This window comes from Oncorhynchus masou, chromosome 28 (assembly GCF_036934945.1).
Source record: "Oncorhynchus masou masou isolate Uvic2021 chromosome 28, UVic_Omas_1.1, whole genome shotgun sequence".
In the NCBI taxonomy this organism is placed as follows: domain Eukaryota; kingdom Metazoa; phylum Chordata; class Actinopteri; order Salmoniformes; family Salmonidae; genus Oncorhynchus; species Oncorhynchus masou.
In genome coordinates, this window is record NC_088239.1 from 58,396,458 (window position 1) to 58,423,793 (window position 27,336).

Sequence of the window (27,336 nt, forward strand, 5' to 3'; positions counted from 1 at the left end):
GGCATAGGCAAGATGCAGTAGATGGTATAGAAAAGTGTATACATATGAGATGAGTGATGTAGGATGTGTAAACATTCTTAAATGATTTTTAAAGTGACTAGTGTTCCAAGCTGTTTAAAGGCACAGTCAACTTAGTGTATGTAAACTTCTGACCCACTGGAATTGTTATTCAATGAATTATAAGTGAAATAATCTGTCTGTAAACAATTGTTGGAAAAATTACTTTTATCATCCACAAAGTCGATGTCTTATTAAGTAAATTTATTTAAGTGGCCAGAGATTTGAGTCTGTATGTTGGCATCAGCCTCTCTATGTTAGTGATGGCTGTTTAACAGTCTGATGGCCTTGAGATAGAAGCTGTTTTTCAGTCTCTCGGGCCCAGCTTTGATGCAGCTGTACTGACCTCACCTTCTGGATGATAACGGGGTGAACAGGCAGTGGCTCTGGTGGCTGTTGTCCTTGATGATCTTTTTGGCCTTCCTGTGACATCAGGTGCTGTAGGTGTCCTGGAGAGCAGGTAGTTTGCCCCCGGGATATATTGTTTTGACCGCACTACCCTCTGGAGAGCCTTGCAGTTGAGGGCTGTGCAATTGCCTTACCAGGTGGTGATACAGCCAAACAGGATGCTCTCGATGGTGCATCTGTAAAAGTTTGTGAGTGTTTTAGATGACAAGCCAAATTTCTTCAGCCTCCTGAGGTGATGGCGCCGACAGAGATGGTCACCTCGCTTCAGGTCCTTAGAGAATAAAGCATTTGAAAAAAAAATGTTTATCTACAATTTCTTACATTGTTAGCCCAGAAAATCTCAAGTGTTATTACATACAACCGGGAAGAACTATTGGATATAAAAGTGATGTCAACTTACCATCATTACGACCAGGAATACGTCTTTCCCGAAGAGGATCCTTTGTTCGGACCTCCACCATGGGCATACAATTTCGTGTTTTTTGCTTGTAAGCAGGAATCAGGAGGATAGAATTATGGTCAGATTTGCCAAATGGAGGGTAAGGGAGAGCTTTGTACGAGTCTCTGTGTGTGGAGTAAAGGTGGTCTAGAATTTTTCCCTCTGGTTGCACATTTAACATGCTGATAGAAATTAGGTAAAACTGATTTAAGTTTCCCTGCATTAAAGTCCCCTGCCTCTGGATTAGAGTTTTCCTGTTTGATTATGGCGGTATACAGCTCATTGAGTGTGGTTTTAGTCCCAGCATCGGTCTGTGGTGGTATGTAGACAGCTATGAAAAATACAGATGTAACCACTCTAGTTATTAGATAGTGTGCTCTACAGCTTATCATTTTTTAAGAATTTTTTTTTACCTTAATTTTACTAGGCAAGTCAGTTAAGAACAAATTCTTATTTTCAATGACAGCCTAGGAACAGTGGGTTAACTGCCTGTTCAGGGGTCGAATGACAGATTTGTACCTTGTCAGCTAGGGTATTTGAACTTGCAACCTTTCGGTTACTAGTCCAATGCTCTCACCACTAGGCTACCCTGCCGCCCCAATCATGAGATCCTCTACCTCACGTGAGGAAAACCTTGAGACTTCCTTCGATATCATGCACCAGATGTTGTTTGTAAATATGCATAGGCCCCTGCATCGTGTCTTACCAGAGGCTGCTGTTCTGTCCTGCCGATAGAGTGTATAACCCGCCAGCTTTATGTTCTTAATGTCATTGTTCAGCCACGATTTGGTAGAAAATAAGATATTACAGTTTTTTTGGTAGGATAAATGTGCTTTCAGTTCGTCCCATTTATTTTCCAGCGATTGAACTTTAGCTAGCAGGACGGAAGGCATGGGCAGTTTACCCTCTCGTCGCATATTTCTCACAAGGAACCCTGATCTCTTTCTGCGAAATCTGCATTTCCTTCTCCAGCGAATAATGGGGATCTGGGCCTGGTCAGGTGTCTGTATTATATATCTCCCATCCGACTCATTGAATATGAACTCTTCATCCAGTTTGAGGTGAGCAATCACAGTTCGGATGTCCAGAAACTCTTTTCGGTTATAAGAGACGGTAACAGCACCATTGTGTACAAAACAAGTTACGAACAATACGAAATACAAACAAAATAGCATGGTTGGTTAAGAGTCGATAAGATGGCAGCCTTCCCCTCTGGCGCAATCACAATATCTGAAAATGTAGCTAGATTGTTACCCGTATACATGAATGAATGCTTTCCGGCAGACTGGAACCATCTTCTTGATGCTACCCATCCCTGTCGCGGGATCATTTTCGTCAGCAACCGCTGAATAGCATAGCGCAACAGTCAAATAATATTTCTAAAAAATATTCATATTCATGAAATCACAAGTGCAATATTGCAAAACACAGCTTAGCCTTTTTGTTAATTCACCTGTCGTCTCAGATTTTGAAATTATGCTTTACAGCGAAAGCAATCCAAGCGTTTGTGTAAGTTTATCGATAGCCTAGCATAGCACTTAGCATCAGGAAGCTTGGTCACGAAAATCACAAAAGCAATCAAATTAACCGTTTACCTTTGATGATCTTCGTATGTTTTCACTCGCGAGACCCCCAGTTACACAACAAATGTTCCTTTTGTTCCATAAAGATTATTTTTATACCCAAAATACCTCCGTTATGTTCAGAAATCCACAGGAAAGAGCGGTCACGACAACGCAGACGGAAATTCCAAATAGTCTTCATAATGTCCACAGAAACATGTCAAACGTTTTTTTTTAAAATCATTCCTCAATTAGTTTTTAAAATATATATTCGATAATATATCAACCAACTGTATAGGTTTTTCAATAATAGAGGGAGGAATAATGGCGGCTTTACTCTGTAGCGCAAAAACTCACTCTGAGAGCCCCCACCTATCCGCCTGAGCCCCCACTTCTCACAATGGTGCTCTTTTAGTAGAGTTAGATCAAGGCTGAATCAAGATCTTGGAATAGCACATAATGATTAATTAGTATTCTACATAACAGAACCAAATATAAAAGCAACCTTACTGTTACACGAAAAACACCACCTCATTTCTTAATAGATTTTATGATGTATCATACGGCCAAAACTCAACAACGTGCACCACTTGGCAGAATGTGCTTGGATTGAAACAAAAACAGGAAGGCTATATAGCCTTGTTTGTTAACACTATCTGCTCTACTTTGCTCACAAAACAGTAACTCAAGAAGATCTATATGCATATTAAAATGACACTGTTTGAGATCAAATGAATGTCAGGCACATGCAGTTGGGACATTTTACAGGGAAAATGTGAAGAATTATCATTCACCATTGACAGTGATGATGCATAGGCCTATTTTGTATTGAGGTATGTCTATCTTGGTGCTTGAGGGTATTAAAAATAACATAAAAATATTGAGACAATATCAAATCAAATTTTATTGGTCACATACAGTGCCTTGCGAAAGTATTCGGCCCCCTTGAACTTTGCGACCTTTTGCCACATTTCAGGCGTCAAACATAAAGATATAAAACTGTATTTTTTTGTGAAGAATCAACAACAAGTGGGACACAATCATGAAGTGGAACGACATTTATTGGATATTTCAAACTTTTTTAACAAATCAAAAACTGAAAAATTGGGCGTGCAAAATTATTCAGCCCCTTTACTTTCAGTGCAGTAAACTCTCTCCAGAAGTTCAGTGAGGATCTCTGAATGATCCAATGTTGACCTAAATGACTAATGATGATAAATACAATCCACCTGTGTGTAATCAAGTCTCCGTATAAATGCACCAGCACTGTGATAGTCTCAGAGGTCCGTTAAAAGCGCAGAGAGCATCATGAAGAACAAGGAACACACCAGGCAGGTCCGAGATACTGTTGTGAAGAAGTTTAAAGCCGGATTTGGATACAAAAAGATTTCCCACGCTTTAAACATCCCAAGGAGCACTGTGCAAGCGATAATATTGAAATGGAAGGAGTATCAGACCACTGCAAATCTACCAAGACCTGGCCGTCCCTCTAAACTTTCAGCTCATACAAGGAGATGACTGATCAGAGATGCAGCCAAGAGGCCCATGATCACTCTGGATGAACTGCAGAGATCTACAGCTGAGGTGGGAGACTCTGTCCATAGGACAACAATCAGTCGTATATTGCACAAATCTGGCCTTTATGGAAGAGTGGCAAGAAGAAAGCCATTTCTTAAAGATATCCATAAAAAGTGTCGTTTAAAGTTTGCCACAAGCCACCTGGGAGACACACCAAACATGTGGAAGAAGGTGCTCTGGTCAGATGAAACCAAAATTGAACTTTTTGGCAACAATGCAAAACGTTATGTTTGGCGTAAAAGCAACACAGCTCATCACCCTGACAACACCATACTCACTGTCAAACATGGTGGTGGCAGCATCATGGTTTGGGCCTGCTTTTCTTCAGCAGGGACAGGGAAGATGGTTAAAATAAGCGCGTCTGCCAAATGACTTAAATGAAATAAATGAAATTAAAATTGATGGGAAGATGGATGGAGCCAAATACAGGACCATTCTGGAAGAAAACCTGATGGAGTCTGCAAAAGACCTGAGACTGGGATGGAGATTTGTCTTCCAACAAGACAATGATCCAAAACATAAAGCAAAATCTACAATGGAATGGTTCAAAAATAAACATATCCAGGTGTTAGAATGGCCAAGTCAAAGTCCAGACCTGAATCCAATCGAGAATCTGTGGAAAGAACTGAAAACTGCTGTTCACAAATGCTCTCCATCCAACCTCACTGAGCTCGAGCTGTTTTGCAAGGAGGAATGGGAAAAATTTCAGTCTCTCGATGTGCAAAACTGATAGAGACATACCCCAAGTGACTTACAGCTGTAATCGCAGCAAAAGGTGGCACTACAAAGTATTAACTTAAGGGGGCTGAATAATTTTGCACACCCAATTTTTCAGTTTTTGATTTGTTAAAAATGTTTGAAATATTCAATAAATGTCGTTCCACTTCATGATTGTGTCCCACTTGTTGTTGATTCTTCACAAAAAAATACAGTTTTATATCTTTATGTTTGACGCCTGAAATGTGGCAAAAGGTCGCAAAGTTCAAGGGGGCCGAATACTTTCGCAAGGCATTGCACATATTTGGCAGATGTTATGGCGGATGTAGCGAAATGCTTGTGTTCCTAGCTCCAAGTATGTGGGTGGGCATAGGCAGACGTTACAGTTGGAGGATGTATTTTATGCATATCCTATAACAATATTCCTATAATGACATTCTGTCTGTAGAAATGTTGAGAAATGATGATGTCATTTACATTTGTATTGGCCTCCGGCACCTTTAAACATTTGCAATACACCATGCATGGGAGGGAGATTTATTTTTGTGTGTGTGTTTGTATGTGGCATCCTGTTGTACCGCATTTGGGTATTTTAAATGTGGTCACCCTATATGTTCCTACAATATCATTTAGGTTAGCAACATCCCTTTAATAAATCCTTTAATTATATTGCAGTACATGTTGACATATTTCAGACAATAACAAATTCCATCAGTCTACATGATTTAAATTCAATGTATTGACAAAACGTCTCAGAGGGTTATAACTAAGCACTGATGGAGGGTGTACAGTACTTCATTCAAATGCAATCATAGATCGACAATACAGACATTGGGCTTTGAATTTAAAGGACCTCCCAGACAGAAATGGTGATTGTACAGGACTTGGTGAAGGTCAAACGTGTTCAAAAGGAATAGAGCAGATATTACATAATAGAGAACCCAAATATTGTAACACAATTGTAGACCTAGACCTTGAGAGATGAGATGAACACCTACTGTATATTGTATATGTTTAGCTAAGTAAACAATAATGTTGGATGGGAACCTGAAATTCACATTGGGTAGCTCGGGCAATGTTTTCTTGACCTCTGACCTATTGCTGTATTGACCCCAAAACAAACCTCTGGTTTGAGTATATCAATCCAAATCCTAACAACAATGATTCCTTTTTTCGTGCTGAAAGTGACGTTTGGTGCAGGAGGGCGTATATATCGGCAGATTTCATAACCCTCGGTCCATCCTGCCCATACAGGCCCAGTTGGCAATGTTTGTAGCAAATGTAACAATGAGACCTTTGTGTCTCTCACACCCACTGCCTCATTGGCAGTTGCTTTCCTCTGTTCTTCCCTCTAATTTACATCCTTTCTTTCTCACACTGCATCCAACTCACCCCTAGTAAACTACTGGCCTAGGAAATGAAGGAGAGAAGAGAGGGAGGATGTATCAAAGAGTGTTATTGTTTATGGGGATCATCCAGATAGAAAGGATCCTTTAACCCCCTTTTTGTCTTAACTATTTCAGTCATCCGACTGCTGACAAACTTCCTGTGGGTTGCCAAAAATAACGCAGGCGACTTGTGTCTGAATGACTATAGATATTTTTAGTTCCAGCCTGTCTGGTGGCTTGCTAACTCATGATTAGCTAGCCTGATCAGCATGCCATAGATTTACCCTGTTTGGAGAGGAAGCAGGGGCCACTGTGAATCAGGCACCGGGAATCACCTCTCAAACAAACTCCCAGCCACATCTCCTTCAAACCACTTCCCAAGGTACTCAGTGGGTGTTATCGGCGGCTTAAAGGGTGAGGAGTGGGAAGCAAATGTTTTTAGAATGGCACAATTCCTATTTTTTCATCTTTGCTAGAGTGTGTACTCACGGGGATACTTGGCTTAGCAGTTATGTAAGACCATACCCTTGTGCAGAAGTGACACCCAGATAACCCTAGATTCCCCAGTCCCACAGGCTGCAGTCAGCGGTGCATTGGGAATCGATTTCAGGACACCCAATTGCACAGCAAATGCTAGATCGAGTCCCCGGAATAACCTGCAAATGAGTTAATTAGTTGAATCCCTACAGAGCCCCTCTCATTCACTCTCTATTCTTGCATACTCTCTCTCACACATAAGCACACATACTCACTCATACAATCTTTCAAAATAGTGTTAAATCATCTTTGCACTTTATGTACGTTCTATTTAGATATTTTAGGTATCATCCCCCCAACCACTTTCTTGCTGTACCAGAAGGGGAATGGATAACACATGTGAAGTACAAGCACTTCAGTGCATTGAGTGGCAGGCCTTTTGCAGTGCTAAGAGCTCTGATTGTATCTACAGAACAGTTCAGGTCAATCAGTGTTCAATGGAAACAGACAGACACTGAGAATAGATGCTGACAGTGACACAAGACGACACTCCCAGCTGGTGTTTGAGATGCTTGAGGAACAGGGGGTTCCAAAGGAAATTCACTGCATACTTGATAGGCCAGACGGCTAGAAACACACAGGCATGATTCATCCTATGATGTAACATCCTGCCAAGCCAAAGCCACACCTGACAAAAAAGCCCCAGACGACGTGATGATACAACCACTCAGCAATCACAGTCTGACTCTGACCTTCGGAAAGACTTCAGCAGCAATTCCTGCTTACAAGACAAGGCTGGTCTGTACTGCACTTGTCGTACCCATGCTTTCACTTCCAAAAGATACATGGCACTGGGAAAATACATTTACTCTTAAAATGTAACAACAGCTGTACATTATCACTTACACTGAGTGTACAAAACATTTGTATTTATTTATTTTTATTTTACCTTTATTTTACTAGGCAAGTCAGTTAAGAACAAATTCTTATTTTCAATGACGGCCTAGGAACAGTGGCTTAACTGCCTGTTCATGGGCAGAACGACAGATTTTGTACCTTGTCAGCTCAGGGATTTGAACTCGCAACCTTTCAGTATAATCTGTCGTCATGAAGGACACCTGTTCTTTCCATGGTGTAGATTAACCAGGTGAAAGCTATTATCCATGTACTGTACTGTATTTCCACCAAGAGGACACTCTTTCAGCCAAGTCCCATGAGCGCCCTCTCTAGCCCAGCATCCCAGCTGCTAGGCTAAGCCTCAACTAGTCCCCTGGTGAATTTCCAGTCCACGAATCAACACTTGCCAGCCAACCTTACACCCTGTTGCCATCTTCACGCCCCTATGCCACTGCTTTGGGGCCTACCTTAAATGCCCCAAATATACAGTAGTGGGCAAGGAGGAGGAACAAGGGGGTGGAGGAAACACATGGGGTGTTTGTTTACTCACAGCCCCCCATAAAGGTCTGAATAAGTCTCAATTCTAATGGTATGGCCATGGGACATAACTCTGCCACAGTGCTGTGGGTTTCACGCCAGTGGGCCTGAGGGACGGAACGTCATGGTGGGTCTCAGGAATGCGAGAGCGAGATTGAATGCAGTGGGCTATTCCAGTCTCCCGTGGCCGTTGGCACTGCTGTGGCAACGAGCGTTGGTTTTGCTGTTGAGAGCAGAGGTCCCTTGTAATGTGCTGAGACACTGAATTCATACACACCGCAAAGGTGCTGGGCTGTGAAGAAGTCATTATAGGGGCCCTGTTTGAAATGCTTGAACCCCGGAAAGAACAGTGAAGAGATTGAGAAAAGCATTTTTTTTCCACCCATCAGCTCTAAGGTATATTTGATGCATGGCAGAATGATAATACATTTCTAAATTCACATCTCACTTTAGCCTTCTGTGTTGTAAGTCATAAATCTTGATGTGATCTCCCAACACCATGACAGAACCAAGGGCAAATCCTTCCCCCTGTGGAAACATGTTATTCTAGACACATTGCTCCATCTCTACAGTGACTCAGTGAACTTGGTTCCATGTCTCTACTGTATTTGACAATCATCCCTCTCAATTTCCTTGCAGATCATAGTTATTATAATTTGTACACTGCAAGTTGACTACATCTAAGCCCCAAATAGATTGCATTTGAAAACAACAACCATTTCATATCTTGAGACATTATTTCATATCACGTTGAGACATTATCACATTTCTTATTTTGTCGGAATATATTTGAACAGATTTTCAGCTCAATTCCTGGTGATTATACAGTCTTTGTTTACAAAAATAAATAAATAAATCATAATAATGCTTTACAAAAAACTTTAGTTCCTGGATGCTGTTGTGAGTCCACTGTGAGTGTTCCCATCTCGCGAGCCCTGTGAGGCTCCAAAACATCTGTCTGCGATCGTATGCCTTGGCCACACTTCTAATAGACAGGCCTCGCCAAACAAATCCAACTTTTGTGACATCAGTCGAAAAGTACTGTTTCTTTCTCTAGTTATGTTGGGGGACCCAAAAAAAGGTTGCTGCTTTCTCATTTCCAAGACAAACATTGGTGATACAAAGCTAAGGCAGTTTATTTCCACACACCCCTGATGTCAATAGAGAAAAATGCAACGATGGATTCAGACAGACAAAAGAAAACAGAGGTGGACTGGTATAAAGGGGACATCTTGATGTCTGTATCTGGGCATCTGTGAGTGGGATGCATGTGTGTGTGCATGCCAGTGTGTGTGTGCATGCAGTTGTATAAGTGGTGTGTGGGGATAGGATGTCTGACTGGGGGCCCATGGGGCACCGGACATCAGATGTTATGTCCTTTTCTTGCTCTCACTCTCTCTCTCACTATTTCTCTCCATCTCCTCCTCACCCCTCACCAGATTAGAGCTCCCGGGGCTGTTTGCATGGCATGTACCCTCTTTCACAACTTCTGACCCCCCCTTGTCATAAGCCACACACACAAACCTTACTCCCTACACATCCCCCTCCCCACAGCCTTGGCCTCCTAAATCTTAGGGAGTGAACATTTATTTATAATAAGGGTTACATGGAGAAAATCAGACCTCTCTGAAATGAAAATGGCCACTCCCTTCAAGAAAATATATTTTGCCTAAACCCTCCCTGAATGCTTAAAAAGCAAGTGATCTTCCCCTATACCCAAAATAATAATTTAAACAAAGGGGATAGCAGAGAACATGTCTACCCTTTACCCTCATGTCTTGAACAGACCAGAGCCTTCGATATGCAGTTTTAGAAACTGTTTTTCATCCTGTAAGCATTACATGGCAATAGAATAATTTTGATAGCATACAGGGCTGTGGACCAGACGGTTGTGGGTTTGCAGACCACTGTAGACAAGAGTAGGGTGGAAAGATCTCCTTTATAGTAAAAGCATTGTATAAATCTTTCACCATATTTGCAGGTCCGGGAAAAAAGGGCCTTTTATAAACATTTCATGCAATTCTACCTAATAACTATTTTAATACCACACAAATTACCAAAATGACAGTTTTAGAATGGACAGAGAGAGAGGCCTATTTGTTCATCTTATCATATTTCTCCAATGCCAAATCAGTGCCTACTTTGGCTACTTTCAGCACCATGACCTGTTAATTTCTGATTGATTGTGCTGTGGCTGCTGCTTCAAGTTTCAGCACCACAATGTAAGTTACTCGAATCAGGCTTATTGTGAGGTCAATAACTCTGTTGTCCTCCGGTTCTCCTTCTCATCTTCGAGCTCTCCTTCTCAAACTGAACAGAACATAGGCTATAGGCAAGTCTGAGTGCAAGATGGTGCATTTCTATCAATAATTATTTTTGGAAGCAGTCTTTGACTCTTCTCCTGAACTGCCACCTTAGGCCTACACAGCACAGCCATTGGTTAGGCAACACACAAAGTTTTTGATCATCAAGAGCAGAGCAGGCAGAGGCCTAGGACTGGAATATCCAGTGCAGTGTGTAATGCAGCCCAGTTGTATTTACACCATCCCAGCAGCTATCTTAGAAATATAACTTTGCTCTGTGCTTCTCCAAGCATGTACTTCGTAGCCTATAGCCTATAGGATATGGATCTTTTGATTGAGACCACACTAAATAGCCCATAGGCACACTTGATATTGTGCGCCCAGCGGAAGATCAGAGATGAGTGGCGGCATTGGGCACACATCAATATATAGCCTAATAAGCAACTAACTCTAAACACTAAGAAATATTGAACTTTCATCAATTACAAATGACATGACCCTGCTCTGGCCTAGATTTAAAAAAATCCCCTTGACTGAAATTGAAAAAGCATGACCCTCCCCCATTTTCCTCCAGGCAACCATTCTGTAAATTTCAATCAGTCCCTAACCATACTTTTTGTATGTGTAATTGATGATCTGATGTGTGTGTGTGTGTGTGTGTGTGTGCGCGTGCATGTGCCTCTCAATGTTTACCATCCGGCTGAACCATATCAATACAGTATGTCCAAGTCAACAGGGGTAGCAGCACTGAATGAGTGTGAATGACAGAAGGGGTTTGTCAATGAGAATCCCCACTCTTCCTCTTGGGGCCTCAGCCTTGGTTCTGTGAAGTGGAATCACTTGATAATGAACTTGATTAATGCCATAGATCCTTCCCTTGCAGCCTGTAGTATTGCTTCCTAACACACCCTGTGAATTCTAAATACATGACAAACATATTTACGTTACCCTTTCTTTATCAAAACCAGCTGACAGTGAGACCAAGCTTAGATTCGTTTCAGTTTCAACACCTCAACAACGCCTGGCAGTGTCTGCTTTTGGCTCAACACGTGTTGTTCTATTCAATGACAACAACAACATGTCAACTAGTAGGTGACGCCTAGCGTTCACCGAGGTAGCCTTGGCAAACAGTATGTACCATTATATTTGAAGAAAAACACAGATGCTTTTCTTGTCAAGATTTGGTGGGATCAAAGACATTTCTTGGCTCTGTCTGAGCTTGGATGCAGTGAAGTGCTCCTACTACCCTTGTTATATGAGCCCTTTCCCCCCACAAATAACACAGTCCAACATTTATTTTTTCCACTAGTCCACTTAAATAATTGGGTCAAGTCAAGTGACCACTGGAACCCAAATGGAAGAGTAAGCCTTTATTTACTTTGTCTAAAGGAAATTTAACACAGCCTTCTTCCAAATCTGGACAGCTTGTGATTTTTTAAAATCTTTATATAATATTTTTGCAATTTGAAGACTCTCCATTGTTGAGATAGTGAGCTCATCATGTTTAAAGCCATGAAAAAATATGTCCAAACTAATAAACAGGAAATTATGATTTGTGTGGTCAGCCTGGTTTCCGGGGTTGCATTGGTGGCAGCAATTAAAACGCAACGACCCATTTCAGGCACAACAGACAAGGATGGAGTAGGGCTGGCTGGCACTTGCTCAGTCCATTCATGAGACACATGATGAGGCACGCAGAGGGAGACAGGCTCAGGGTCAGTTGACCGCAAAGACTGTCCACAGTTTCAGGAGTCTCATGGAATAGACCTCGAACTTCCTCCCGCTTTCTCTCTTTTTCTCTCTTTCTCACTCTCTCTAAAACAACACTCGGAATATAAGCCAAACAGAAACATTTCAATGAACCCCAGAGATAAAACGTACGTACATTCAGTGGACCCCATGGGCCAGATTCAGTTCCAATATAATATCGCTCATGAACATGTCCCAAAACGAGGGGAGATACTGTACCTCACCTAAAAATTCAATATAGAAACAGTAGCATCTGTTTTCCATTTCCTGAGGAGAATTAGCCAATCAGTAGAGTAGCGTGTCAGGTGGTTCAGAGGGATCAGCCTGCTAAGAGAGAAAGAGAACATCTGCACACTGGGCTCAGACGTCATTTCAATGTCTAGTTTTGATTTACATTTGGTTGAATTCAACGTGAAGTCAGAAAATAAATGTCACGTCATTGATTTAGGTTAAAAGTTGGGTGAAAAAATATTCCCCTACTTTGATGATATTTTGTAAATCCAATCAGTTTTCCACATTGATTCATCATCATCACATAATTGTATGTTTATGACGTGGAAACAATGTTGACTCAACCAGTTTTTGTCCAGCAGGTGGTGAGTGGAGATGTTCATCCTTCTCTAAACAATAATTAAAGTACATCAAAGCCAAGAACATGCACTACCACCTGCATAATACTCAACCTAACTAACTGCACCTAACTAACTGCATTGTAATGGAGAGAATTTGCATGGGGGCTACGAAACACTCTTTTTTTCTTTTACAGTATTTGTGTGTCAAGCAGTTTTGTGCAAGTTTGTATGTGAGTGCGAGGAGAAGAGAGAAGAGAGAGAAAAAACAAGTGTGAGAGAAAATGAGAGAGGGAGAGAGAATGTCAAGGCTTATTTTTGGCCTTGTCACAGCAACTTGTAAATCAATCAAGAGTATTCTGCTGGAGCTACTGATGTGGGACTATTGTCGGAGGAGGTCTGATTCTGGAAATATGTAGAAGGGGTAATAATAAACACATGGGGCGGACATTTTGGAAGTCTTTCAGTAATTTTTGATGTATTCCTCCCCAGAAACAGTTCTCACAGTTACTGTTCCACTTGGTGTTTCTTGGCGCTGAAACTTAGACCGCCAGTGTGAAGTATATCAATAATCCAAAAGAGGGGAAACTTATCTATTTGCCACAACTGAGTCCCCCAAATGTCTCACATGCATTTGTTTGTCAGAAACAAAGATATTATCTCTACCAGAGGTCTTGGGTAAACAGCTCTATTTTTAGCCCATTACGCTTCCCCCTAACAAATCAAACTGCACATGGGTAGATCGATGTAGAAAAGCTGTGCATTATGATTCCCTTGCCTTTCCCATTGTCAAAGCTCAAATAAAAGAAGAAAGTATATATGGAACATCTGAATTCTGCACCAGAGCTCTGTTGATACAGCGTAACGATATGTAATTTGGCATGCTGCACACGTGTCCACTTCTATTAGCTTGGATATGAATCAGCAAATGAATGGTTAGTGTTATCCTTCTGGAATATCACAGAGTATGTTGTATTTTATATGAACTGTCTAGGGTCATCTTAGAGTGTATTAGGGAACGGACAATGTAAATACAGGACTCCTGGTTGCACCGTCATAGTGGGTGGATTTCCCCCTCAGTGTTTTTCTTTTCAAGTATCTCATCTTGGAGAGACCAGAATACTCTGTATTTCTGACCACTTCATAGTTGTCAATAATCAACCCCATCCACAATTTAGCCTGAAACCAGGCACATTTCCACTGATGCACTATTGGCAAGGATCTGTGTCACACACACTTATAGCCTACCCACACTCACACAGTTACTCAGTCACTCACATACCTAACTTACATACTGTACCTAACAGAGCCATATGACCTTGGTGTAGGGATGACAAAAGTGGTCTTATGGCCAACAGATGGAAGCCTAGTTTTAGATGAACAGGAAAATATCCTGAAATAGCAGCTAGTATCAACCTGTTAAACCTCCACACAAACGCACGCATGCACACATACACGTACACATACACACATGCCACATATCCCACCACACACACAGATCCTCCCCAGCCAAGCCACACAAGCCTGGCCCGGTTCGATCATTTATGCACAATGGAACATTACATCCTATCACTGGCCTCTCTCCTTTCATAAATACTCTACTGGTCATCTGGAAACCAGTAGGCCTCCTCTCCAGAGACAGAGACGGACTATTTGAGATAAAGTTACCGTTTTTTTTATGTTTCATTAGACATCTGTGTAAAAAAGAACAGGTTGCGTACAAATACTCAGGGATAATTTCATCCAATGATTTCTTGTCACTTATAATAATCATTACAATCAAACTAGTTTAAGAAACCCCCCCACACATGAGCCAATAGCTTAGGTCAGAGCCGATGTTGTGGGTCTTAAAGGGATATTTCACCCTGGCTTTGCCACGGCATATAGTAGTTACTATATTAACAACATTACGTTTTTGTCATAAACATAAAAATTATCGAAACCACAGTCTAGAGCGAGCTCATTTTAATTTCACTGGTAGAATTGATACTTTTCGACTTCCTGTGTATTCGGCTGCTCATAGTGAACCAAGCATGGCATAAACATGGCATAATTATTTCGCCACTACGGCCTATGTATTGCCTTACCTCCCTAATCTTACTTCATTTGCACGCACTGTATATAGACCTTTCTATTGTGCTATTGACTGTACGTTTGTTCATTTCATGTGTAACGCTGTGTTGTTGTTTGTGTCGCACTGCTTTGCTTTATCTTGGCCAGGTCGCAGTTGTAAATGAGAACTTGTTCTCAACTGACCTACCTGGTTAAATAAAGGTGAAATAAAGAAAATGAAAAAAACATGAATTGGCTAGTGTTTATATGGGTTTGTGTTTGTGTTATATGGTTACAGGTGGTTAGATGTAGCCCGAGGAGCGCAGAGTACCTTCCAGACCATGTAATCAATTTAGTCTACCCCTTTTCTCTTTTGACCTTTTCTCTTTGTTAAACTCAGGTTACATGGAGTCCTTCCAAAGGCCCTGCTGAAAAATACCCCAAAGTGGTGGAATTTTGGCTATACGAGTATGAGGGAGCGGACACCTCGCGGTTATGGAGCACAACAAGATTATGGGACAAAAAACCAGCAAGGGACATTGAAACGTATAAAATCAAGACTACAACAGTAGTCTTAAAAGAATAAGGCACATGTACCATGTCAGATGTATAGCTGAAATGTATTAATGTATTTCATCCCAATATTACACTTTATATACGTCACGGAAGACTGAAATATAACAAAAACAGCTTGACATAGAAACACTGGATTTGTGGCTGTTTAAAATGTTTTTATTTGATTAATTATAAAATACCATTCCACTCATTCCACCCGTCAGGCCACTAGGCCATTTGACTGCAGGAATGGGCTACGGTCTAGAAGCCATACACCACATCCTACACCCTACACCGCAGAGTCCAGCACACCAGCACACCATGCCAAACACCATTGCCAGTATACCGAAGCCAGATAAAGGACTATAGCTGCATTTACATAAGCAGCCCAATTCTAATATTTTTTCCACCCCAAAGTGCTGCATGTCATGAAGGAATACCTAGGATAGGATAAGTAATCCTTCTCACCCCCCCCCCCCTCCCCCTTAATGATTTAGATGCACTATTGTAAAGTGGCTGTTCCACTGGATGTCAGAAGGTGAATTCACCAATTTGTAAGTCGCTCTGGATAAGAGCGTCTGCTAAATGACTTAAATGTAAATGTAAAATGATGACAGACACTTGTCTCGATCAAAGAGAGAAGACTTGAAATAGCAGCGTACACATTGTTGGATTACTTCATGGAGCAAAAAATGCTATTCATTTTAATAACGGAGCATCTTCTGAATTCAAACTGACCCCCTGCAATTGGACACGGACATTTTATGAGACTCCTGTTTCCACAAATCAAGGACCTAGAGAGAATTGCCAAGCTAAGGTTGGTCTAAAATTCTCTGTGCTACACCAAACAGTACCTATCCTGTAACTGCCAGTAATGGATACCAAAACTATGTGGTTTAATCACATTACCTTGTGTAACAATCTGTAGCAAAGAGAACTGGTGATCAGCAGATGATGGGAGAGTCATGATGAAATTGTCATTCACAAATAAAATACAGTACGAAAATACAGTATGATTGGTGTAGTAAAGTTCAGGAAATACGTGTACAGCTGTGAGATGAGTGTTGTCATGATCAAACTGCCATTCAGCTCCTCTTGAGTCATTTTTTGCTTGAAATCCAGCATAATGTCCAATCCATCCAGAGGGATACAGATCACGGGATACAGTTATGCTACAATGGCGCAGGAAGTCAGAGGAATTATGTTTCTCTCTATCTGGAATCGACTCAGGAAGAAGCCCAGGCACCACATGGTATTGTCTCTAAGATAAGAAAATATAGAATATATTCAATTGTACAGTTTGAACAACAGTTGTAATGTGCCAGCATAACATGTAGTAAAACCAGCTGATCAGTTTGATTTTTACAACAGCAAATTGCTGTATCAATGTTTCTCCTCACTGTTAGCTAGCAACAACTTAGCTAGCTAGGTAGATGGATAGCCATAATGGTTTGGAATTCTATTTTGCGTCATGCTTATAATTTTGTGTTATTAAAATGCGTTCACTGTCATAATCATAACCAATGTCATTCCTCATCAATTATGTTACATAGCTAGCTAGTGAAATGATTTACCATTGCTGATGTTACATATGTTTGCTAACAGGCATGAGGCGTGGCACATAACAATTTAGCAGGTGCCAGGCCAGCTAGCTAGCCGACTCCAGTCAAGTGCTAATGTTTGCTGGTAAACCTAGCTTTAGGTGGTTGGTTATAACATTGTAGCTTCCTGATTAGTAGCCATGTCAACAACTAAAAAGAGAAGAGGTTTTACAATCGAGATACAATACAGTGAGTATACAAAACAATAAGATAACCTGCTATTTCCATAACATAGACTTACCAGGTGAATTCAGGTGAAAGCTGCGATCCCTTATTGATGTCACTTATTAAATCCACGTCCATGAGTGTAGATGAAGGGGTGGAGAAAGGTTAAAGAAGGATTTTTAAGCCTTGAGACAATTGAGACATGGATTGTGTATGAGTCCCATTCAGGGGGTGAAGTGCCTTTGAATGAGGTATGGTAGTAGGTGCCAGGCACCCCGTTTTGTGTCAAGAACTATAACAGTGCTGGGTTTTTCATACTTAACAGTTTTGTGTGTGTATCAAGAATGGTCCACCACCCAAAGGACATCCAGCCAGCTTGACACTGTGGGAAGCAGTGTTGTCAACATGAGCCAGCATTCCTGTGGAATGCTTTGGACACCTTGTAGAGTCCAAGATGGGGTACTGAGGGGGTCCTAATGTTTGATAAACTCAGTGATGATCTCAGATTGTAAAACCTCCTCTATTTTCTGTCATAGTTATGGCTACCCATAGTTGTTTAGTTAACTTAGCTAGCTACCTACCTAGCTAACTACCTAAGTTAGCAAACACATTTTGTTCTCGATCTCCCCCCACTGTAACACAGTAGTATGTTTGCCAGCAATACACAATATGGGTTTCAATAGATAAACTAAAGATATATAGCAAGCTAGGTGACTTGCAGGAAACATTACATACTTAGTTAGCAACCGTATTTGTATTTGTCATCTGCTGTTGATGAGCTTCTAGATCCAACTCTATGTTTCAAATCCTTTTCGCTATATTCCGGTTGAAACGTGTGGTTGAATGTCACCATGTAGCTCATAGAACATATAGAAATACCTATTTATATTTGACAAACGGCAGCGAAGCAACGATGATCATGTCACCAGAATAAGACCCTCGGTATTTATTGGAAAGGAGCATCAAGCTCATCACAATGCACTTTCACCATCCTGCGAAGTTCATCATAACTCATTTAATCTGTAGCCTAATAAACAGCATGCTTTCCCAGATGAGTCGTAGTGAGAGGGTCACAAAACATGTCTATTTTACCTCTATTTGACTAGGCAAGTCAAACATATTCTTATTTTCAATGGCGGCCTTTGATCTTGCAACCTTTCGTTTACTATTCCAACGCTCTAATCACTTGGCTACCTGCCGCCCTAGTCTTGTGACTTCCAAGTTTACTTTGATATGATGTTTATTACATCAATATTTGCGCATAAAATCATTTCCACAGATACTTGCAATATACATTTTTTTACCAACACAAAATGATCCCACCTCTTCTCTTTCCATCAGGCCTGTCATGGCTTTTTTTCAAGTTATACTTTTCATTATGAATTCAAAGCTTCAAAAGTGCTTCAAAGATGCTTTCCATAAGTGCACAAAACTCAACACTCTCCCCTGTGCATAGGAGTGCTGTGAGAATGCAGTGTAATAAAATGTCATCTAGTGTCACACTGTAATAACATTTGGAGTGAAGGGCTTCTAGCGTGCATTCATTCAATCCCTCTTATGATAAATGTCTTCCTGTATATATCAATACTTTATCTGCTGTGCAGAACAGTTTTTTTTTACACTCGGTTGACAATATACATGCAACAGTTTAAAAAAGTGATTGTCTGTCTTTTGCTCCCTCGCATTCTATCTCCCTCTTGCTCTCATTCTTATTCCCTCTCCCTTTCCCTCTCCCTTTCCCTCTCCCTCTCCCTCTCCCTCTCCCTTTCCCTTTCCCTCTCCCTTTCCTCTCCTTTTCCCTCTCCCTTTCCCTTTCCCTCTCCCTCTCCCTTTCCCTTTCCCTCTCCCTTTCCCTATCCATTTCCCTTTCCCTCTCCCTTTCACTCTCCATCTCCCTTTCCCTCTCCCTTTCCCTTTCCCTCTCCCTTTCCCTTCCCTTTCCCTCTCCCTTTCCCTTTCCCTCTCCCTTTCCCTCTCTGTTCCAAAAAAATAAGATGAAAACACACTTATGAAAATGTGTGCCATGGAAGAGTGAGAGAACCACGTCTGGACAGTTCCAGCAGGTGAGTCACAGCGTTCTGACTGGCTCAGGCCCAGGGAGAGGCCTTTATGCAACACCAAAATAATTATGGGGAAAGCAGTAGGGGGGAAACTCTCTCTGTGTATCACATTTTTCCAGAAAATGTCTAATAGCCTAGCAACTCTATAACCTTTGAGGAGAAACAAAAAAACAGTCCTTCATACACTGTTGAGTTACTACCAATGAGGTACAGTACCAGTCAAAGGTTTGGACTCATTCAAGGGTTTTTCTTCATTTTTCATTTTCTACTTTGTAGAATAATAGTTAAGACATCAAACCTATGAAATAACACATATGGAATCACGTAGTGATCAAAAAGTGTTAAACAAATAGATTTTAGATTCTTCAAAGTAGCCACCCTTTGCCTTCATTACAGCTTTGCACACTCTTGGCATTCTCTCAGCCAGCTTCACCTGGATTGCTTTTCCAACAGTCTTGAAGGAATTCCCACATATGCTGAGCACTTGTTGGACGCTTTTCTTTCACTCTGCTGTCCAACTCATTCCAAACCATCACAATTGGGTTGATGTCAGGTGATTGTGGAGGCCAGGTCATCTGATGCAGCACTCCATCACTTTCCTTCTTGGTCAAATAGCCCTTACACAGACTGGAGGAGTATTGGGTCATTGTCCTTTAAAAAACAAATGATAGTACTAAGCGCAAACCAGATGGCATGGCGTATCGCTGCAATTGCAGCCATGCTGATTAAGTGTGCCTTGAATTCCAAATAAATCACCAACAATCTCACCTGCAAAGAACCCCCACACCATCACACCTCCGCCTCCATGCTTCACGGTGGGAACCACACATTCTGAAATCATCCGTTCACGTACTCTGCATTTCACAAAGACACGGTGGTTGGAACCAGAAAGACACGGTGGTTGGAACCAGAAAGACACGGTGGTTGGAGGTGGAACCAGAAAGATACAGTGGTTGGAACCAAACATTTCAAATATCTTGTTATTGGTGTCTGAATCAAACAGTCTCCTCTGAACAGTTTATGTTGTTACTTGATCTCTCTGAAGGATTTATTTGGGCTGCAATTTCTGAGGCTGGTAACTCTAATGAACTCATCCTCTGCAGCAGAGGTAACTCTGTGTCTTCCTTTCCTGCGGCGATCCTCGTGAGAGCCAGTTTCATCACAGCGCTTGATGGTTTTTTCGACTGCACTTGAAGAAACTTTCAAAGTTCTTGAAATGTTCCCGATTGACTAACGTTCATGTCTTAAAGTAATGATGGACTATCGTTTCTCTTTGCTTATTTGAGCTGTTTTTGCCATAATATATATTTTAACCTAAGTTTAACGAGGCAAGTCAACTAGGCAAATATGGACTTGGTCTTTTAGTAAATAGGGCTATCTTCTGTATACCAACCCTTCCTTGTCACAACACAAATTATTGGCTCAAATGCATTAGGAAGGAAAGAAAATCCACAATTTAACTTTTAACAAGGCACACCTGTTAATTTAAATGCATTCCAGGCGACTACCTCATGAATCTGGTTGTGAGGATGCCAAGAGTGTGCAAACTCACCAACAATTTCACCAGCAAAGAACCCCCACACCATCACACCTCCGCCTCCATGCTTCACGGTGGGAACAACACATTCGGAAACCCTCCGTTCACGTACTCTGCATTTCACAAAGACACGGTGGTTGGAACCAGAAAGACACAGTGATTGGAAATCATCAAGGCAACGGATGGCTACTTTGAAGAATATCAAATATAAAATGTAACACTTTTTTGGTTACTACATTATTCCATGTGTGCTTTTTATAGTTTTGATATCATCACTATTATTCTACTACAATAGAAAATATAACAAATAAAGAAAAACTCTTGAATGAGTAGGTGTGTCCAAACGTTTTACTGGTACTGTATATTAAACCTGGATTCCTGATGCTGTGTATTGGCCAGTTAGAGGCTTTGAACCACAGGTCAGTAATATTGGCACTTCCCAGTAGAAGCAGTCCTCCAATAGGAATGAAATGAATTCACAGTATTTCAATGAAATATTTATAGGACAATATTACATGTTTTTAGGTATTTTTGTTGTTGATGTGCGGACAGTAACAGTAAACCTTTTTGTGTTGTCGTGTCTTTGGCTATGCCGGATTAAGTGATATGACATGCTATTCTATAAAATCCTTTCTCTGTAATTAATATTACCTGATTGAGCTTATCATGTCATTGTATTTAACTAGAAAGTCGGGGCACCACAAAATAATATTTATAGAGCAGTTATCTTCCGAATAAAATGCCCTAGTAATATTTTACATTAATAGCAGTAAATATTATTTGTCACCTTAATTCTGTCTCATCTGAAAGTTGTAAATTCTGTGGTTATCTTCATGAACCCTGACTAACATTTAACATTACATTTAAGTCATTTAGCAGACGCTCTTATCCAGAGCGACTTACAAATTGGTGAATTCACCTTCTGACATCCAGTGGAACAGCCACTTTACAATAGTGCATCTAAATCATTAAGGGGGAGGGGGAGGGGGGTGAGAAGGATTACTTATCCTATCCTAGGTATTCCTTGAAGAGGTGGGGTTTCAGGTGTCTCCGGAAGGTGGTGATTGACTCCGCTGTCCTGGCGTCGTGAGGGAGTTTGTTCCACCATTGGGGGCCAGAGCAGCGAACAGTTTTGACTGGGCTGAGCGGGAACTGTACTTCCTCAGTGGTAGGGAGGCGAGCAGGCCAGAGGTGGATGAACGCAGTGCCCTTGCTTGGGTGTAGGGCCTGATCAGAGCCTGGAGGTACTGCGGTGCCGTTCCCCTCACAGCTCCGTAGGCAAGCACCATGGTCTTGTAGCTGATGCGAGCTTCAACTGGAAGCCAGTGGAGAGAGCGGAGGAGCGGGGTGACGTGAGAGAACTTGGGAAGGTTGAACACCAGACGGGCTGTGGCGTTCTGGATGAGTTGTAGGGGTTTAATGGCACAGGCAGGGAGCCCAGCCAACAGCGAGTTGCAGTAATCCAGACGGGAGATGACAAGTGCCTGGATTAGGACCTGCGCCGCTTCCTGTGTGAGGCAGGGTCGTACTCTGCGGATGTTGTAGAGCATGAACCTACAGGAACGGGCCACCGCCATGATGTTGGTTGAGAACGACAGGGTGTTGTCCAGGATCACGCCAAGGTTCTTAGCGCTCTGGGAGGAGGACACAATGGAGTTGTCAACCGTGATGGTGAGATCATGGAACGGGCAGTCCTTCCCGGGAGGAAGAGCAGCTCCGTCTTGCCGAGGTTCAGCTTGAGGTGGTGATCCGTCATCCACACTGATATGTCTGCCAGACATGCAGAGATGCGATTCGCCACCTGGTCATCAGAAGGGGGAAAGGAGAAGATTAATTGTGTGTCGTCTGCATAGCAATGATAGGAGAGACCATGTGAGGTTATGACAGAGCCAAGTGACTTGGTGTATAGCGAGAATAGGAGAGGGCCTAGAACAGAGCCCTGGGGGACACCAGTGGTGAGAGCGCGTGGCGAGGAGACAGATTCTCGCCACGCCACCTGGTAGGAGCGACCTGTCAGGTAGGACGCAATCCAAGCATGGGCCGCGCCGGAGATGCCCAACTCGGAGAGGGTGGAGAGGAGGATCTGATGGTTCACAGTATCGAAGGCAGCCGATAGGTCTAGAAGGATGAGAGCAGAGGAGAGAGAGTTAGCTTTAGCAGTGCGGAGCGCCTCCGTGATACAGAGAAGAGCAGTCTCAGTTGAATGACTAGTCTTGAAACCTGACTGATTTGGATCAAGAAGGTCATTCTGAGAGAGATAGCGGGAGAGCTGGCCAAGGACGGCACGTTCAAGAGTTTTGGAGAGAAAAGAAAGAAGGGATACTGGTCTGTAGTTGTTGACATCGGAGGGATCGAGTGTAGGTTTTTTCAGAAGGGGTGCAAATCTCGCTCTCTTGAAGACGGAAGGGACGTAGCCAGCGGTCAGGGATGAGTTGATGAGCGAGGTGAGGTAAGGAGAAGGTCTCCGGAAATGGTCTGGAGAAGAGAGGAGGGGATAGGGTCAAGCGGGCAGGTTGTTGGGCGGCCGGCCGTCACAAGAAGCGAGATTTCATCTGGAGAGAGAGGGGAGAAAGAGGTCAGAGCACAGGGTAGGGCAGTGTGAGCAGAACCAGCGGTGTCGTTTGACTTAGCAAACGAGGATCGGATGTCGTCGACCTTCTTTTCAAAATGGTTGACGAAGTCATCTGCAGAGAGGGAGGAGGGGGGAGGGGGAGGAGGATTCAGTAGGGAGGAGAAGGTGGCAAAGAGCTTCCTAGGGTTAGAGGCAGATGCTTGGAATTTAGAGTGGTAGAAAGTGGCTTTAGCAGCAGAGACAGAGGAGGAAAATGTAGAGAGGAGGGAGTGAAAGGATGCCAGGTCCGCAGGGAGGCGAGTTCTCCTCCATTTCCGCTCGGCTGCCCGGAGCTCTGTTCTGTGAGCTCGCAATGAGTCATCGAGCCACGGAGCGGGAGGGGAGGACCGAGCCGGCCTGGAGGATAGGGGACATAGAGAGTCAAAGGATGCAGAAAGGGAAGAGAGGAGGGTTGAGGAGGCAGAATCAGGAGATAGGTTGGAGAAGGTATGAGCAGAGGGAAGAGATGATAGGATGGAAGAGGAGAGAGTAGCGGGGGAGAGAGCGAAGGTTGGGACGGCGCGATACCATCCGAGTAGGGGCAGTGTGGGAAGTGTTGGATGAGAGCGAGAGGGAAAAGGATACAAGGTAGTGGTCGGAGACTTGGAGGGGAGTTGCAATGAGGTTAGTGGAAGAACAGCATCTAGTAAAGATGAGGTCGAGCGTATTGCCTGCCTTGTGAGTAGGGGGGAAGGTGAGAGGGTGAGGTCAAAAGAGGAGAGGAGTGGAAAGAAGGAGGCAGAGAGGAATGAGTCAAAGGTAGACGTGGGGAGGTTAAAGTCGCCCAGGACTGTGAGAGGTGAGCCGTCCTCAGGAAAGGAGCTTATCAAGGCATCAAGCTCATTGATGAACTCTCCGAGGGAACCTGGAGGGCGATAAATGATAAGGATGTTAAGCTTGAAAGGGCTGGTAACTGTGACAGCATGGAATTCAAAGGAGGCGATAGACAGATGGGTAAGGGGAGAGAGAGAATGACCACTTGGGAGAGATGAGGATCCCGGTGCCACCACCCCGCTGACCAGAAGCTCTCGGGTGTGCGAGAACACGTGGGCGGACGAAGAGAGAGCAGTAGGAGTAGCAGTGTTATCTGTGGTGATCCATGTTTCCGTCAGTGCCAAGAAGTCGAGGGACTGGAGGGAGGCATAGGCTGAGATGAACTCTGCCTTGTTGGCCGCAGATCGGCAGTTCCAGAGGCTACCGGAGACCTGGAACTCCACGTGGGTCGTGCGCGCTGGGACCACCAGATTAGGGTGGAGCGCGCCACGCGGTGTGGAGCGTTTGTATGGTCTGTGCAGAGAGGAGAGAACAGGGATAGATAGACACATAGTTGAAAGGCTACAGAAGAGGCTACGCTAATGCAAAGGAGATTGAATGACAAGTGGACTACACGTCTCGAATGTTCAGAAAGTTAAGCTTACGTAGCAAGAATCTTATTGACTAAAATGATTGAAATGATACAGTACTGCTGGAGTAGGCTAGCTGGCAGTGGCTGCGTTGTTGACTTTGTAGGCTAGCTGGTAGTGGCTGCGATGTTGACACTACACTAATCAAGTCGTTCCGTCGAGTGTAATAGTTTCTACAGTGCTGCTATTCGGGGGCTAGCTGGCTAGCTAGCAGGTTGATTGCGTTACGTTACCTTAAAAGAACGACAATAGCTGGCTAGCTAACCTAGAAAATCGCTCTAGGCTACACAATTGTCTTAGAAACAAAGACGGCTATGTAGCTAGCTAGCTACGATCAAACAAATCAAACAGTTGTACTGTAATAGTTTCTACAGTGCTGCTATTCGGGGGCTAGCTGGCTAGCTACGTTAAAAGAACGACAATAGCTGGCCAGCTAACCTAGAAAATCGCTCTAGACTACACAATTGTCTTAGATACAAAGACGGCTATGTAGCTGGCTAGCTACGATCAAACAAATCAAACTGTTGTACTGTAATGAAGTGAAATGAAAATGTGATACTACCTGTGGAGCGACGCGGAATGTTGACCGGGTAGTTGAAGTTCAATTCGGTAGAGGTTGGCTAGCTGTTGGCTAGCTAGCTAGCAGCATCTCCTACGTTAAGGTCGACAAATAGCTGGCTAGCTAACCTCGGTAAATTAAGATAATCACTCTAAGTCTACACACTCTAAACTACACAATTATCTTGGATACGAAGACAGCGAAGACAACTATGTAGCTAGCTGACACTACGCTAATCGAGTCGTTCAGTCGAGTGAATAGTTTCTACAGTGCTGGTGGACAGTGGATGTTAGCTAGCTGCTTAGCTAGCTGCTGGGCAGATACGTTAGGACGACGAAATACGATAATTATGCAATTATCTTTGATACAAAGACGGCTATGTAGCGGCTATGTAGCTAGCTAAGAAGAAATTGCTAAGATTAGACAAATCAAACCGTTGTACTATAATGAAATGTAATGAAAAGTTATACTACCTGCGGACCGAAGTGTAGATGCGACCGCTCGCTCCAACCCGGAACCGGATTGAATCAGCAATACACAATTGGGTTTAATTATTTATTTACTAAATACCTAATAAATCAAACAGAATTACATATACACAGAATGAATCATACCTTGATTACAAATTACATCATAAAGGAAAAAGTCCCTAGCGGACGGAACAGATATGACAGCTGGTTACACAAAGAAAAGGGGCTGGGTTTGAGTGAAAGAGCGGGAAGACTGAGGAACAGAGGGAGAAGCCATGCTATCGTAAATACAGTATCTTCTGGAATGTCTAATCCAACCCTGGCAGTCTTCAGGAGAAGTGTCTCCACACCCCACATTCATGGCATCCTGTAAGGACATCTGGTCATAAAGCTTCCACCTCCACACAGAGAAAAACCCCTCTATGGGGTTTAGGAAGGGGGAGTATGGAGTCAACACTATTCCCGATGTGCAGCAAACCAGTCTGTGACTGCAGCAGAGTGGTGGAATGCCACATTATCCCACACAACAACGAAGGTAGGGGACTTTCATGCCCCTCTCTCCTCCGCTGGCACAAGATGATTATGCAGGTCATCCAGAAAATAAATGTGTAACAGCAAACCATCATTGGACAGTGCTGCTCACATTGTGATGTTAGATCCTATCTGGCCTGGGACATCCACGGTTGCTCTCTGTCCAATCACATTTCTTCCGCTGTGGCATGTTTTTGCTAAGTTGAATCCAACTTCATCCACAAAGATGAATGTATGTGCAGTTTGCCTGGCTTCCATCTCCATGACGCTCAAAAATACAACACATCCACAGTTTTACAGTACTTTACATTATGCATAGCTGTAAATGTACCCTGTTTGGTAATTGAACAGACATCTTACCTGGACATATTGATACCGGAGTTCTTTCACACGTTCACCATTTCTCTCAAAGGGTACAGTGTACAACTGCTTCATCCTTATTTGGTGTTTCTCTGGGACTCTGGCAATTGTCGTTGTGCTGACCGTATTCACATTCTCAAAAGTTATAGTCTGTCAGCGCTCCGTCCTGAATTTCCCGGAGTATTATTGCATTGTTGCCAATTACCATGTCAACAATGGCAATTTCCTGCGCATCTGATTATATATTCTGCCTCTCCCACCTGTGGGAGGCAACCTTTGGATCCTATTAAAAAACACAAAACAATCAATATATTTCAAAATGTCGGTACATGTGTTGGTCAATTTCTTCAACAAATGATCAGGTCTATATAATTATCAAATATACATTAGTAATGGAAAGGAAACACACACTCTTTTTTTAAGTATTAAAGTATTCCTTTAGTAATACAATTGTAGGCCGAAGTTGGTACTGAGTACAGTTCTTAATAGCTCTCCCCAGGTTCTGCAATATGTCTAAGACATCTTGTAACTCATATACCCTCTCCCAGTCCTCCTTGCATGAGTTTTCCTGGCAACAACATTTTAATGAATCTAACCTCCCCCTGACAGCAGCAACCATCTTGTCAGCAATTAAAAGCTCAGAAGTGGGTTTGACCGAAACTTGACCTTTCATCACAAGAATAGGGTCATAACAAGGTGAACGAGTCGAAGCATCTTCTAACAGGTGGCTGTTTTCATCAGACCTGCGGCA

The 27,336-nt window shown here is 42.7% G+C and overlaps 1 long non-coding RNA gene across 1 annotated transcript; it reads right to left on the minus strand.

Annotated features, from left to right (window-relative positions):
- Positions 1 to 409: 409 nt before the first annotated feature.
- Positions 410 to 26,726, minus strand: LOC135518642 (uncharacterized). The gene is made up of 4 exons (XR_010452195.1): positions 26,586 to 26,726; positions 16,331 to 16,549; positions 866 to 950; positions 410 to 641 (listed from the first exon to the last, which is right to left on the minus strand). It is a non-coding gene; the product is annotated as an uncharacterized LOC135518642 (long non-coding RNA).
- Between the last annotated feature and the right edge of the window lie 610 nt (positions 26,727 to 27,336).